This window comes from Arachis hypogaea, chromosome 4 (assembly GCF_003086295.3).
Source record: "Arachis hypogaea cultivar Tifrunner chromosome 4, arahy.Tifrunner.gnm2.J5K5, whole genome shotgun sequence".
In the NCBI taxonomy this organism is placed as follows: domain Eukaryota; kingdom Viridiplantae; phylum Streptophyta; class Magnoliopsida; order Fabales; family Fabaceae; genus Arachis; species Arachis hypogaea.
The window spans coordinates 21,893,705-21,909,333 of NC_092039.1; the positions used below are offsets into that span (position 1 = coordinate 21,893,705).

Genomic DNA, 15,629 nt, shown 5'->3' on the forward strand with positions numbered 1-15,629 from the left:
TACATGGGCGTTGAACGCCCAGAACGTGCACCAATGGGCGTTTGAACGCCAGAATGATGCATGAAGGCAATTTACATGCCTATATGGTGAAGGCATGGTATTTATTTTCACCTCAGGATCTGTGGACCCCACAGGATCCCCCTCAGGATCTGTAGACCCCACAGGATCCCCACCTACCATATTCCTACCTTTTCTTTTAATCCTAATCACACTCTCCTAATCCAAATCTCATTTCACTCTTCCCCATATCACACTTCCCAAAAACCTTCACCAATCACCTCAATTCCTCTTCCCAATTACCCCATTCACCATTCACATCAACCCACTCTTCCCCATAAACCCCACCTACCTTCATAAAATTCAAATTCATTTTCCCACCCATTCCCACCCAAATTGGCCGAACCTATACCCTCCCTTCTCCCTATAAATACCCTTCCACTCTTCTTCAATTTCACACATCACAAACCCACATTCTCCCACATAAACGAACCAACTCTTCTCCCTCTCTTCCCTATTCTCTTCTTCTTCTTCTACTTTTCTTTTCTTTCTTGCTCGAGGGCGAGCAAAATTTTAAGTTTGGTATGGTAAAAGCACAAGCTTTTTGTTTTTCCATTACCATCAATGGCACCTAAGGCCGGAGTATCCTCTAGAAAAGGGAAAGGGAAGACAAAAGCTTCCACCTCCGAGTCATGGGAGAAGGAAAGATTCATCTCCAAGAGCCATCAAGACCACTTCTATGATGTTGTGGCAAAGAAGAAGGTGATCCCCGAGGTCCCTTTCAAGCTCAAAAAGAATGAGTATCCGGAAATCCGACATGAAATCCAAAGAAGAGGTTGGGAAGTCCTAGCCAACCCCATGCAACAAGTCGGAATATTGATGGTTCAAGAGTTCTATGCCAATGCATGGATCACTAGGAACCATGATCAAAGTATGAACCCGAATCCAAAGAACTATCTCACAATGGTTCGGGGGAAATACTTAGATTTTAGTCCGGAAAATGTAAGGTTGGCGTTTCACTTGCCCATGATGCAAGAAGATGAACGTCCCTACACTAGAAGGGTCAACTTTAATCAAAGGTTGGACCAAGTCCTAATGGACATATGTGTGGAAGGAGCTCAATGGAGAATAGACTCCAAAGGCAAGCCAGTTCAACTAAGAAGACTGGATCTCAAGCCTGTGGCTAGAGGATGGTTGGAATTCATCCAAAGATCCATCATTCCTACTAGCAACCGATCTGAAGTTACTGTGGATCGGGCCATCATGATCCATAGCATCATGATTGGAGAGGAAGTAGAAGTTCATGAGGTCATCTCCAATGAACTCTACAAAATAGCCGATAAGTCCTCCACCATGGCAAGGCTAGCCTTTCCTCACCTTATATGCCATCTATGTTACTCAGCTGGAGTCATCATAGAAGGAGATACCCCCATTGAAGAAGACAAGCCCATCACCAAGAAAAGGATGGAGCAAGCAAGAGAAGCTCCTCACGGCCCTCAAGAAGTGCATGAGGAAGCTCATCATCAACAAATTCCTGAGATGCCTCAAGGAATGCACTTTCCTCCCAACAACTATTGGGAGCAACTCAATACCTCCTTAGAAGATTTGAGCCATAATGTGGAACAATCAAGGGTGGAACATCATGAGCACTCCATCATTCTCCAAGAAATAAGAGAAGATCAAAGAGCAATGAGGGAGGAGCAACAAAAGCAAGGAAGGGACATAGAAGAGCTTAAGGACATTGTTGGACCTTCAAGAAGAAGACGCCACTAGAGGTGGATTCATTCCTTGTTCTTTATTTCTTTCAGTTTTCGGTTTTTAGTATTATGTTTATCTATGTTTTGTGTCTTTATTTCATGATCATTAGTATGTAACCATGCCTTAAAGCTATGAATAAAATCCATTAATCCTTCACCTCTCTTAAATGAAAAATGTTTTTAATTCAAAAGAACAAGAAGTACATGAATTTCGAATTTATCCTTGAATTTAATTTAATTATATTGATGTGGTGACAATACTTTTTGTTTTCTGAATGAATGATTGAACAGTGCATATGTCTTTTGATATTGTTGTTTATGAGTGTTAAAATTGTTGGCTCTTGAAAGAATGATGAACAAAGAGAAATGTTATTGAGGATCTGAAAAAAATCATGAAATTGATTCTTGAAGCAAGAAAAAGCAGTGAAAAGCAAAAGCTTGTGCGAAAAAAAATGGCGAAAAAATAGAAAGAAAAAGCAAGCAGAAAAAGCCAATAGCCCTTAAAACCAAAAGGCAAGGGCAGCAAGGATCCAAGGCTTTGAGCATCAATGGATAGGAGGGCCCAAGGAAATTAAATCCAGGCCTAAGCGGCTAAATCAAGCTGTCCCTAACCATGCGCTTGTGTCATGAAGGTCCAAGTGAAAAGCTTGAGACTGAATGGTTAAAGTCGTGATCCAAAGCAAAAGAGTGTGCTTAAGAGCTCTGGACACCACTAACTGGGGACTCTAGCAAAGCTGAGTCACAATTTGAAAAGGTTCACCCAGTTATGTGTCTGTGGCATTTATGTATCCGGTGGTAATACTGGAAAACAAAATGCTTAGGGCCACGGCCAAGACTCATAAGTAGCTGTGTTCAAGAATCAACATGCTTAACTAGGAAAGTCAATAACACTATCCAAAATTCTGAGTTCCCAGAGACGCCAATCACTCTGAACTACAAAGGAAAAAGTGAGATGCCAAAACTGTTCAGAAGCAAAACGCTACAAGTCCCGCTCATCTAATTAAATTAATATTCATTGATATTCTGGAATTTATAGTATATTCTCTTCTTTTATCCTATTTGATTTTCAGTTGCTTGGGGACAAGCAACAATTTAAGTTTGGTGTTGTGATGAGCGGATAATTTATACGCTTTTTGGCATTGTTTTTATATAGTTTTTAGTAAAGTTTAAGCTACTTTTAGGGATGTTTTCATTAGTTTTTATGATAAATTCACATTTCTGGACTTTACTATGAGTTTGTGTGTTTTTCTGTGATTTCAAGTAAATTCGGGCTGATGATGTTGGAATCTGACCTCCCTGCACTCAAAATGGATTTTCTGGAGCTACAGAACTCCAATTGGCGCGCTCTCAATGGCGTTGGAAAGTAGACATCCAGGGCTTTCCAGCAATATATAATAGTTCATGCTTTATTCGGAGAATGACGACGTAACTTGGCATTGAACGCCAAGTTCATGCTGCTGTCTGGAGTTAAACGCCAGAAAAACGTCATGATCCGGAGTTGAACGCCCAAAACACGTCATAACTCAGAGTTCAACTCCAAGAGAAGCCTCAGCTCGTGGATTGATCAAGCTCAGCCCAAGCATACACCAAGTGGGCCCCGAAAGTGGATTTATGCATCAAATACTTACTCATGTAAACCCTAGTAGCTAGTCTAAGTATAAATAGGATAAGTTACTATTGTATTAGACATTTTTTGACAGTTTAATCTCTTGAATATTCGGTCACTTGATCATGGAGAGGGCTGGCCATTCGGCCATGCCTGAACTCTTTGCTTATGTATTTTCAACGGTGGAGTTTCTGCACACCATAGATTAAGGGTGTGGAGCTCTGCTGTACCTCAAGTATTAATGCAATTCTATTTTCTTTTATTCAAATCTCTCTTATTCTTATTCCAAGATATTCATTCGCACCCAAGAACATGATGAGTGTAATGATGAAAGTGATGATCATTATCATTCTCACTTATGAACGCACGTGATTGACAACCACTTCCGTTCTACATGCAACCGAGCTTGAATGTGTATCTCTTAGATTCCCCAACAGAATCTTCGTGGTATAAGCTAGATAGATGGCGGCATTTATGAGGATTCGGAAAGTCTTACCTTGTCTGTGGTATTCCGAGTAGGATCCTGGGAATCCGGAAAGTCTCACCTTGTCTGTGGTATTCCGAGTAGGATTCCGGTAATGAATGACTGTGACGTGCTTCAAACTTGCAAGTGCTGGGCGTTAGTGACAGACGCAAAAGAATCAAGGGATTCTATTCCAGTAGGCGCAGGAACCAACCAGTGATTAGCCGTGCTGTGACAGAGTGCGTGAGCGTAGTTTTCACTGCGAGGATGGGACGTAGCCATCAACCATGGGTGATGCCTCCAGACGATTAGCCGTGCGAGTGACAGCCGCATAGGATCATTTTCCCGAGAGGATTGAAAGTAGCCACCGCTGATGGTGAACCCCTATACACATCTTGCCATGGAAAGGAGTAAGAAGGATTGGGTTGAAGCAGTAGGAGAGCAGACGTCCTTGAGCCATGCAGTATCTCCATCCGCTTATCTGAAATTTCCACCAATGAGTCTGCATAAGTATTCTATCCCTTTTATTATTTATTTTCTTATTTCTATTTTCAAAACCCATAAACCAATTTAATCTGCCTAACTAAGATTTACAAGGTGACCATAGCTTGCTTCATACCAACAATCTCTGTGGGATCGACCCTTACTCACGTAAGGTTTATTACTTGGACGACCCAGTACACTTGCTGGTTAGTTGAACGGAGTTGTGAGCTTCTCTAACAGTGCCTGAAACTTTTTTATCACAATTTCGTCCACCACTTATGCTATTCCCTTTTGCTATAAGAGACAGAGCTAGAATATGGTTGGACTCACAACCTAAAGAAAGCCTGAACTCTTGGGAAAAGCTAGTCAATGCCTTCTTGGCAAAGTTCTTTCCACCTCAAAAATTGAGTAAGCTTAGAGTGGAAGTCCAAACCTTCAGACAGAAGGAAGGAGAATCCCTCTATGAAGCTTGGGAAAGATACAAACAATTAATCAGAAAGTGTCCCTCTGATACGCTTTCTGAATGGAGCATCATAGGAATTTTCTATGATGGTCTCTCTGAACTATCCAAGATGTCTTTGGATAGCTCTGCTGGAGGATCTCTTCATCTGAAGAAGACGCCTACAGAAGCTCAAGAACTAATTGAAATGGTTGCAAATAACCAATTCATGTACACTTCTGAAAGGAATCCTGTGAACAATGGGACTAGTCAGAAGAAAGGAGTTCTTGAGATTGACACTCTGAATGCCATATTGGCTCAGAACAAAATATTGACTCAACAAGTCAATATGATTTCTCAAAGTCTATCTGGAATGCAAAATGCACCAGGTAGTACTAAGGAAGCTTCATCTGAAGAAGAAGCTTATGATCCTGAGAACCCTTCAATGGAAGAGGTGAATTACATAGGAGAACCCTGTGGAAACACCTATAATCCTTCATGGAGAAATCATCCAAACCTCTCATGGAAGGATCAACAGAGACCTCAGCAAGGTTTCAACAACAATAATGGTGGAAGAAACAGGTTTAGCAATAGCAAGCCTTTTCCATCATCTTCTCAGCAACAGACAGAGAGTTCTAAGCAGAACCACTCTGACTTAGCAACCATGGTCTCTGATCTAATCAAAACCACTCAAAGTTTCATGACTGAAACAAGGTCCTCCATTAGAAATTTGGAGGCACAAGTGGGTCAGCTGAGCAAGAAAATTACTGAACTCCCTCCTAGTACTCTTCCAAGCAATACAGAAGAAAATCCAAAAGGGGAGTGCAAAGCCATCAACATGGCCGAATTAGGAGAGGAGGAAGAGGCAGTGAACGCCACTGAGGAAGACCTCAATGGACGTCCACTGGCCTCCAATGAGTTCCCCAATGAGGAACCATGGGAATCTGAGGCTCAAAATGAGACCATAGAGATTCCATTGGACTTACTTCTGCCATTAATGAGCTCTGATGAGTATTCTTCCTCTGAAGAGGATGAGTATGTCACTGAAGAGCAAGTTGCTAAATACCTTGGAGCAATCATGAAGCTAAATGACAAGTTATTTGGAAATGAGACTTAGGAGGATGAACCCCCTTTGCTCACCAAAGAACTGGATGACTTGTCTAGGCAGAAATTGCCTCAAAAGAGACAGGATCCTGGAAAGTTTTCAATACCTTGTACCATAGGCAACATGACCTTCAAGAAGGCCTTGTGTGACCTAGGGTCAAGTGTAAACCTCATGCCTCTCTCTGTAATGGAGAAGCTAGGGATCTTTGAGGTGCAAGCTGCAAAAATCTCACTAGAGATGGCAGACAATTCAAGAAAACAAGCTTATGGACTTGTAGAGGATGTTCTGGTAAAAGTTGAAGACCATTACATCCCTGCTGATTTCATAGTCCTAGAGACTGGGAAGTGCATGGATGAATCCATCATCCTTGGCAGACCCTTCCTAGCCACAGCAAAGGCTGTGATTGATGTTGATAGAGGAGAATTGATCATTCAAGTGAATGAAGAATCCTTTGTGTTTAAGGCTCAAGGATATTCCTCTGTCATCATGGAGAGGAAGCATGAAGAGCTTCTCTCAAAACAGAGCCAAACAGAGACCCACAGTCAAACTCTAAGTTCGGTGTTGGGAGGCCACAACCAACTTCTAAGTTTGGTGTTGAACCCCCACATTCAAACTCTAAGTTTGGTGTTGGGAGGTTCCAATATTGCTCTGAGCATCTGTGAGGCTCCATGAGAGCCCACTGTCAAGCTACTGACATTAAAGAAGCGCTTGTTGGGAGGCAACCCAATGTTATATTTTATCTATTTTCCTTTGTTATTTTATGTTTTCTGTAGGTTGATGATCATGAGAAGTCACAAAATCAATGGAAAAAGCAAAAACAAAATGAAAAACAGAAAGAAAAACAGCACACCCTGGAGGAAGAACCTGCTGGCATTTAAACGCCAGTAAGGCTAGCAGTTGGGCGTTTAACGCCCAGTCTGGCACCATTCTGGGCGTTTAACACCAGAAATGGGCACCAGACTGGCGTTAAACGCCAGTAAAGGGCAAGAACTTGGCATTAAACGCCAGAAATGGGCACCAGCTCGGCGTTTAACGCCAGATTTGGCACAAAGAGCAATTTTGCTTGCCACTTGGTGCAGGGATGACTTTTCCTTGACACCTCAGGATCTGTGGACCCCACAGGATCCCCACCTACCCCACCACTCTCTCTCTTCTTCACCCATTCACCAATCACCTCAACTCCTCTTCCCCAAAAACCCTTCACCTATCAAATCCCATCTTTCTCTTCACCACTCACATCCATCCTTCATAAAACCCCACCTACCTCACCATTGAAATTCAAACCACTTTCCCACCCAAACCCTCCCATACATGGCCGAACCACAAAGCCTCCCCCATCTCCTTCATTTCTTCTTCTTCTACTCTCTTCTTTCTTCTTTTGCTCGAGGACGAGCAAACCTTTTAAGTTTGGTGTGGTAAAAGCATTGCTTTTTGTTTTTCCATAACCATTTATGGCATCCAAGGCTGGAGAAACCTCTAGAAAGAGGAAAGGGAAGGCAAAAGCTTTCACCTCCGAGTCATGGGAGATGGAGAGATTCATCTCAAGGGTGCATCAAGACCACTTCTATGAAGTTGTGACCTTGAAGAAGGAGATCCCCGAGGTCCCTTTTTCACTCAAAAAGAGTGAATATTCGGAGATCCGACATGAGATCTGAAGAAGAGGTTGGGAAGTTCTTACCAACCCCATTCAACAAGTCAGAATCTTAATGGTTCAAGAGTTCTATGCCAATGCATGGATCACCAAGAACCATGATCAAAGTGTGAACCCGGATCCAAAGAATTGGCTTACTATGGTTCGGGGGAAATACTTGGATTTTAGTCCGAAAAATGTAAGGTTGGCATTCAACTTGCCCATGATGCAAGGGGATGAACATCCTTACACTAGAAGGGTCAACTTTGATCAAAGGTTGGACCAAGTCCTCACAGTCATATGTGAAGAGGGCGCCCAATGGAAGAGAGATTCAAGAGGAAAGCCGGTTCAATTGAGAAGGCATGACCTCAAACCCGTGGCTAGGGGATGGTTGGAGTTCATCCAACGCTCAATCATTCCCACTAGCAACCGGTCCGAAGTTACTATAGACCGGGCTATCATGATTCATAGCATCATGATTGGAGAAGAAATAGAAGTTCATGAGGTTATATCCCAAGAACTTTATAAGGTGGCGGACAAGTCCTCTACCTTGGCAAGGTTAGCCTTTCCTCATCTCATTTGTCACCTCTGTTATTCAGTTGGAGTTGACATAGAGGGAGACATCCCCATTGATGAGGACAAGCCCATCACTAAGAAGAGGATGGAGCAAACAAGAGACCCCTCTCATCATCAAATCCCTGAGATACCTCAAGGGATGCACTTCCCTCCACAAAACTATTGGGAGCAACTAAACACCTCCCTAGGAGAATTGAGTTCCAACATGGGACAACTAAGGGTGGAGCACCAAGAACACTCCGTCATCCTCCATGAAATTAGAGAAGATCAAAGAATCATGAGAGAGGAGCAACAAAGACAAGGAAGAGACATTAAGGAGCTCAAGCACTCCATAGGATCTTCAAGAGGAAGAACAAGCCGCCATCACTAAGGTGGACCCGTTCTTTAATTTCCTTGTTCTTTATTTTCCTGTTTTTCGAATTTTAGTGCTTATGTTTATCTATGTTTGTGTCTTGTGATCATTAGTGTCTATGCCTTAAAGTTATGAATGTCCTATGAATCCATCACCTCTCTTAAATAAAAAATGTGTTCTTAATTGAAAAAGAAAAGAATTGCATGAATTTTGAATTTTATAACAGTTTAATTATTTTGATGTGGTGGCAATATTTTTGTTTTCTGAATGTATGCTTAAACAGTGCATATGTCTTTTGAATTTGTGGTTCATGAATATTGGCTCTTGAAAGAATGATGAAAAAGGAGACATGTTACTGAGGATCTGAAAAATCATTAAAATGATTCTTGAAGCAAGAAAAAAGCAGTGAATACAAAAAAAAAATTCGAAAAAAAGAGAGAAAGAGAAAAAGAAAGAAAAAAAGAAAAAGAAAGAAATAAAGTTGTGATCCAAGGCAAAAAGAGTGTGCTTAAGAACCCTGGACACCTCTAATTGGGGACTCTAGCAAAGCTAAGTCACAATCTGAAAAGGTTCACCCAATTATGTGTCTGTGGCATGTATGTATCCGGTGGTAATACTGGAAGACAGAGTGCTTTGGGCCACGGCCAAGACTCAATAAGTAGCTGTGTTCAAGAATCATCATACTTAACTAGGAAAATCAATGACATTATCTGGATTCTGAGTTCCTAAAGAAGCCAACCATTCTGAATTTCAAAGGATAGAGTGAGATGCCAAAACTGTTCAGAGGCAAAAAGCTAAAAGCCCCGCTTATCTAATTGATACTGATCTTCATAGATGTTTTTGGAATTCATTGCATATTCTCTTCTTTTTATCTTATTTGATTTTCAGTTGCTTGAGGACAAGCAACAATTTAAGTTTGGTGTTGTGATGAGCGGATAATTTGTACGCTTTTTGGCATTGTTTTTAGTATGTTTTTAGTATGATCTAGTTAGTTTTTAGTATATTTTTATTAGTTTTTAGTTAAAATTCACTTTTCTGGACTTTACTATGAGTTTGTGTGTTTTTCTGTGATTTCAGGTATTTTCAGGCTGAAATTGAGGGACCTGAGCAAAAATCTGATTCAGAGACTAAAAAGGACTGCAGATGCTGTTGGATTCTGACCTCCCTGCACTCGAAGTAGATTTTCTAGAGCTACATGAAGCCCAATTGGCGCGCTCTCAACGGTGTTGGAAAGTAGACATCCTGGGCTTTCTAGCAATATATGATAGTTCATACTTTGTCCAAGATTTGATGGCCCAAACTGGCGTTCAAAGTCACCCTCAGAATTCCCAGCGTTAAACGCCGGAACTGGCACAAGGATGGGAGTTAAACGCCCAAACTGGTATAAAAGCTGGCGTTTAACTCCAAGAAGAGTCTCTACACGAAAATGCTTCAATGCTCAGCCCAAGCACACACCAAGTGGGCCCGGAAATGGATTTTTATGTCATTTACTCATCTCTGTAAACCCTAGGCTACTAGTTCTCTATAAGTAGGACCTTTTACTATTGTATTGAAAAATCTGGGTAGTTATCTTTGTTCTGATGCTATCTTAGATCATTGGGAGGCTGGCCATTCGGCCATGCCTAGACCTTGTTCTTATGTATTTTCAACGGTGGAGTTTCTACACACCATAGATTAAGGTGTGGAGCTCTGCTGTACCTCGAGTATTAATGCAATTACTATTGTTCTTCTATTCAATTCCGCTTGTTCTTGTTCCAAGATATCACTTGTTCTTTAACTTGATGAATGTGATGATCCGTGACACTCATCATCATTCTCACCTATGAACGTGTGCCTGACAACCACCTCCGTTCTACCTTAGATTGGGTGAATATCTCTTGGATTCCTGATACACGACGCATGGTTGATCGCCTGACAACCGAGCGCTTGCCTGACAATCGAGCCAGCCATTCCATGAGATCAGAGTCTTCGTGGTATAGGCTAGAACTGATGGCGGCATTCAAGAGAATCCGGAAGGTCTAACCTTGTCTGTGGTATTCTGAGTAGGATTCAATGATTGAATGACTGTGACGAGCTTCAAACTCCTGAGGGCAGGGCGTTAGTGACAGACGCAAAAGAATCACTGGATTCTATTCCGGCCTGATTAAGAACCGACAGATGGATAGCCGTGCCGTGACAGGGTGCGTTGAACATTTCCACTGAGAGGATGGGAGGTAGCCACTGACAACGGTGAAACCCTTGCATAAGCTTGCCATGGAAAGGAGTAAGAAGGATTGGATGAAGACAGTAGGAAAGTAGAGAGACGGAAGGGACCAAGCATCTTCATACGCTTGTCTAAAACTCCCACCAATGAATTACATAAGTATCTCTATCTCTATCTTTATGTTTTATTCGTATATCACCCATATCTATTTGAGTTTGCCTGACTAAGATTTACAAGGTGACCATAGCTTGCTTCATACCAACAATCTCTGTGGGATCGACCCTTACTCGCGTAAGGTTTATTACTTGGACGACCCAGTACACTTGCTGGTTAGTTGTGCGAAGTTGTGTTTATGCCATGGTGTTGAACACCAAGTTTTTGGATTCATCACCGGGGATTATTTGTGTTGTGAAAAGTATTGATCACAATTTCGCCTACCAGCTAGCGCACCGTGCGCGCGCGTGCCGATTACCCTTGTGCACTCCTGGCACATATTCCAGAGAGTTAGGCCACTCTCAGACCTGCACTAAGCCACCAGCCCACCACTTCTGCCGTGTGCGCGCACTTGGTGCGCACGCGTCCATATGCTCGCAACACGATGTGCGCGCGCGCGCCTAGGCCGCGCACGCGTCCCTCGTCCTGCACCCTCCTCTAGGCCACTTCACAGAGAGTTAGGCCCACCCCAGGCCCATCTCATGCCTGGGGCATAACCACATTGCCGCGCGCGCGCACCGTGCGCGCGCGCGCCAATAGCCCTACAGCCAACTGCTGGTACTTCGTCCAAAGAGTTGTGCCACCTCTAAGCCACCCTTGTGCTACCAGCACAAACGAATGGGCGCGTGCGCGAACTGTGCGCGCGTGCCCCCACTCCACCTCGCTTCTTTGCGCGAGCGCGCACCATGCGCGCACGCGTGGGTGATCGACGCCAATTTAACAGGGAGCACACTTGCCCCCTTCATTCTTCTTCTCCTTTTCTTCTTCTCAGCCCCTCTACTACCCATCTCCCTATTACCCTTTCTTCTTCCTTCCAACCACCTCCGACCACCTACCTCCGGTGGCCCTTACATTGCCCCTCCATCCTCCATCATTCCACTTTACAACCTCCTCTCCCATACCCATTTCCATCTCTCTCAAGGTACTTTACTAGGCTCCCCTCTTGCTCTACTTCTCTCTTTTTGTTTCCTAATCTTCAATCTCAATTTGTTTTCGGTAGTCTCTTTCTTTTTCCCTGACTTTTTTTTAGCGACTTCTTTGGGGTGTTTTTGTTTTTTTTTTCATTTAACTCTTCGTAGGCATTCGGTCTACATTCTCTTGCATTGATAGATGGTGGACGAAATTGTGATCCATATTCTTTGTACTTGTATGAAATTTAATAATTGGCTCTATTTGAAGTCACAAATTCGTTCAACTAACCAGCAAGTGTACTGGGTCGTCCAAGTAATAAACCATACGTGAGTAAGGGTCGATCCCACAGAGATTGTTGGTATGAAGCAAGCTATAGTCATCTTGTAAATCCCAGTTAAGTGGACTCATAAAGTCAAATGTGATTAGATTGGATAAATAAAGATAAATAAAATAAAAAGGAATAGAAATACTTATGTAAATCAATAGTGGGAATTTCAGATAGGCGTATGGAGATGCTGTGCTCCTCTCGAATCTCTACTTTCGTCTTACATTCATCCAATCCTTCTTACTCCTTTCCATGGCAAGCTGTATGTAGGGCATCACCATCATCAATGGCTACTTTTAATCCTCTCGGGAAAATGGTCCTATGCGCTGTCACTGCACGGCTAATCGTCTGGAGGCATCACCCTTGGTTGATGGCTACATCCCATCCTCTCAGTGAAAATGGTCCAAATGCTCTGTCACAGCATGGCTAATCATCTGTCGGTTCTCAATCAGGTTGGAGTAGAATCCATTGATTCTTTTGCGTTTGTCACTAACGCCCAGCCTTCAGGAGTTTGAAGCTCGTCGCAGTCATTCAATACCGGAATCCTACTCGGAATACCACAGACAAGGTTAGACTTTCCGGATTCCCAGGATCCTACTCGGAATACCACAGACAAGGTTAGACTTTCCGGATCTTCATGAATGCTGCCATCTATCTAGCTTATACCACGAAGATTCTGTTGGGGAATCTAAGAGATATGCGCCCGGCCTAAGGAAGAACAGAAGTGGTTGTCAATCACGCGCGTTCATAGGTGAGAATGATGATGAGTGTCACGGATCATCACATTCATCAATTGTTGTGCAACGTATATCTTGGAATAAGAATAAGAGAGAATTGAATGAAAAGTAATAGTAATTGTATTGAAACTTGAGGTACAGCAGAGCTCCACACCCTTAATCTATGGTGTGCAGAAACTCCACCGTTGAAAATACATAAGTGAAAGGTTTAGGCAAGGCCGAATGGCCAGCCCCCATGAAGGTGATCAAAAGACCGAATGGTCAAAAGACATCTAATACAATATTTAAATGTTCTATTTATAATAAACTAGCTCCTAGGGTTTACATGAGTAAGTAATTGATGCATAAATCCACTTCCGGGGCCCACTTGGTATATGTTTGGGCTGAGCTTGATCTATCCACGAGCTGAGGCTTTTCTTGGAGTTGAACTCCAAGTTATGACATGTTTTGGGCGTTCAACTCCGGATCATGACGTTTTTCTGGTGTTTAACTCCAGACAGCAGCATGTACTTGGCGTTCAACGCCAAGTTACATCGTCAATTTCCGAATAAAATATGGACTATTATATATTGCTGGAAAGATCTGGAGGTCTACTTTCGAACGCCGTTGAGAGCGCGTCATTTGGAGTTCTGTAGCTCCAGAAAATCCATTTCGAGTGCAGGGAGGTCAGATTCCAACAGCATCAGCAGTCCTTTTGTCAGCCTTTTTCAGAGTTTTGCTCAAGTCCCTCAATTTCAGCCAGAATTTACCTGAAATCATAGAAAAACACACAAACTCATAGTAAAGTCCAGAAATGTGAATTTAACATAAAAACTAATGAAAACATCCCTAAAAGTAGCTTGAACTTATTAAAAACTACCTAAAAACAATGCCAAAAAGCGTATAAATTATCCGCTCATCACAACACCAAACTTAAATTGTTGCTTGTCCCCAAGCAACTAAAAATCAAATAGGATAAAAGAAGAGAATATACTATAAATTCCAGAATATCAATGAATATTAATTATAATTAGATGAGCGGGACTTGTAGCTTTTTGTTTCTGAATAGTTTTGGCATCTCACTTTTTCCTTTGAAGTTCAGAGTGATTGGCGTCTCTGGGAACTTAGAATTTTGGATAGTGTTATTGACTTTCCTAGTTAAGCATGTTGATTCTTGAACACAGCTACTTATGAGTCTTGGCCGTGGCCCTAAGCACTTTGTTTTCCAGTATTACCACCGGATACATAAATGCCACAGACACATAACTGGGTGAACATTTTCAGATTGTGACTTAGCTTTGCTAGAGTCCCCAGTTAGTGGTGTCCAGAGCTCTTAAGCACACTCTTTTTGCTTTGGATCACGACTTTAACCACTCAGTCTCAAGCTTTTCACTTGGACCTTCATGACACAAGCACATGGTTAGGGACAGCTTGATTTAGCCGCTTAGGCCTGGATTTTATTTCCTTGGGCCCTCCTATCCATTGATGCTCAAAGCCTTGGATCCTTTTTACCCTTGCCTTTTGGTTTTAAGGGCTATTGGCTTTTTCTGCTTGCTTTTTCTTTTTCTTTCTATATTTTTTTTCGCAAGCTTTTTGTTTTCACTGCTTTTTCTTGCTTCAAGAATCAAATTCATGATTTTTTTCAGATCATCAATAACATTTCTCTTTGTTCATCATTCTTTCAAGAGCCAACAATTTTAACATTCATAAACAACAAGATCAAAAATATGCACTGTTCAAGCATTCATTCAGAAAACAAAAAGTATTGTCACCACATCAATATAATTAAATTAAATTCAAGGATAAATTCGAAATTCATGTACTTCTTGTTCTTTTGAATTAAAATATTTTTTCATTTAAGAGAGGTGAAGGATTAATGGATTTTATTCATAGCTTTAAGACATAGTTACTATATACTAATGATCATGAAATGAAGACACAAAATATAAATAAACACAACATTAAAAACCGAAAACAGAAAGAAATAAAGAACAAGGAATGAATCCACCTTTAGTGGCGTCTTCTTATTGAAGGACCAATGATGTCCTTAAGCTCTTCTATGTCCCTTCCTTGCCTTTGTTGCTCCTCCCTCATTGCTCTTTGGTCTTCTCTTATTTCATGGAGAATGATGGAGTGCTCATGATGTTCCACCCTCAATTGTTCAACATTGTGGCTCAAATCTTCTAAGGAAGTGTTAAGTTGTTCCCAATAGTTGTTGGGAGGAAAGTGCATCCCTTGAGGCATCTCAGGGATTTCTTGATGATGAGCTTCCTCATGCATCTCTTGAGAACCGTGAAGGATCTCTCTTGCTTGCTCCATCCTCTTCTTGGTGATGGGCTTATCCTCTTCAATGGAGATGTCTCCTTCTATGATAACTCCAGCTGAGTAACATAGATGGCAAATCAGGTGAGAAAAAGCTAGCCTTGCCATGGTGGAGGACTTGTCGGCTATTTTGTAGATTTCATTGGAGATGACCTTATGAACTTCTACTTCCTCTCCAATCATGATGCTATGAATCATGATAGCCCGATCCACAGTAACTTCAGATCGGTTGCTAGTAGGAATGATGGAGCGTTGAATGAACTCCAACCATCCTCTAGCCACAGGCTTGAGGTCCAGTCTTCTTAGTTGCACTGGCTTGCCTTTGGAGTCTCTTCTCCATTGAGCTCCTTCCACACATATGTCCATTAGGACTTGGTCCAACCTTTGATTAAAGTTGACCCTTCTAGTGTAGGGGCGTTCATCTCCTTGCATCATGGGCAAGTGAAACGCCAACCTCACATTTTCCGGACTAAAATCTAAGTATTTCCCCCGAACCATTGTGAGATAATTCTTTGGATTCGGGTTCATAC

The 15,629-nt window shown here is 42.1% G+C and overlaps 1 non-coding gene across 1 annotated transcript; it reads right to left on the reverse strand.

The window, feature by feature from the left end:
* Nucleotides 1–4,716: 4,716 nt before the first annotated feature.
* On the reverse strand, nt 4,717–4,824 carry LOC112798627 (small nucleolar RNA R71). Its single transcript, XR_003200231.1, has one exon. It is a non-coding gene; the product is annotated as a small nucleolar RNA R71 (small nucleolar RNA).
* Between the last annotated feature and the right edge of the window lie 10,805 nt (nt 4,825–15,629).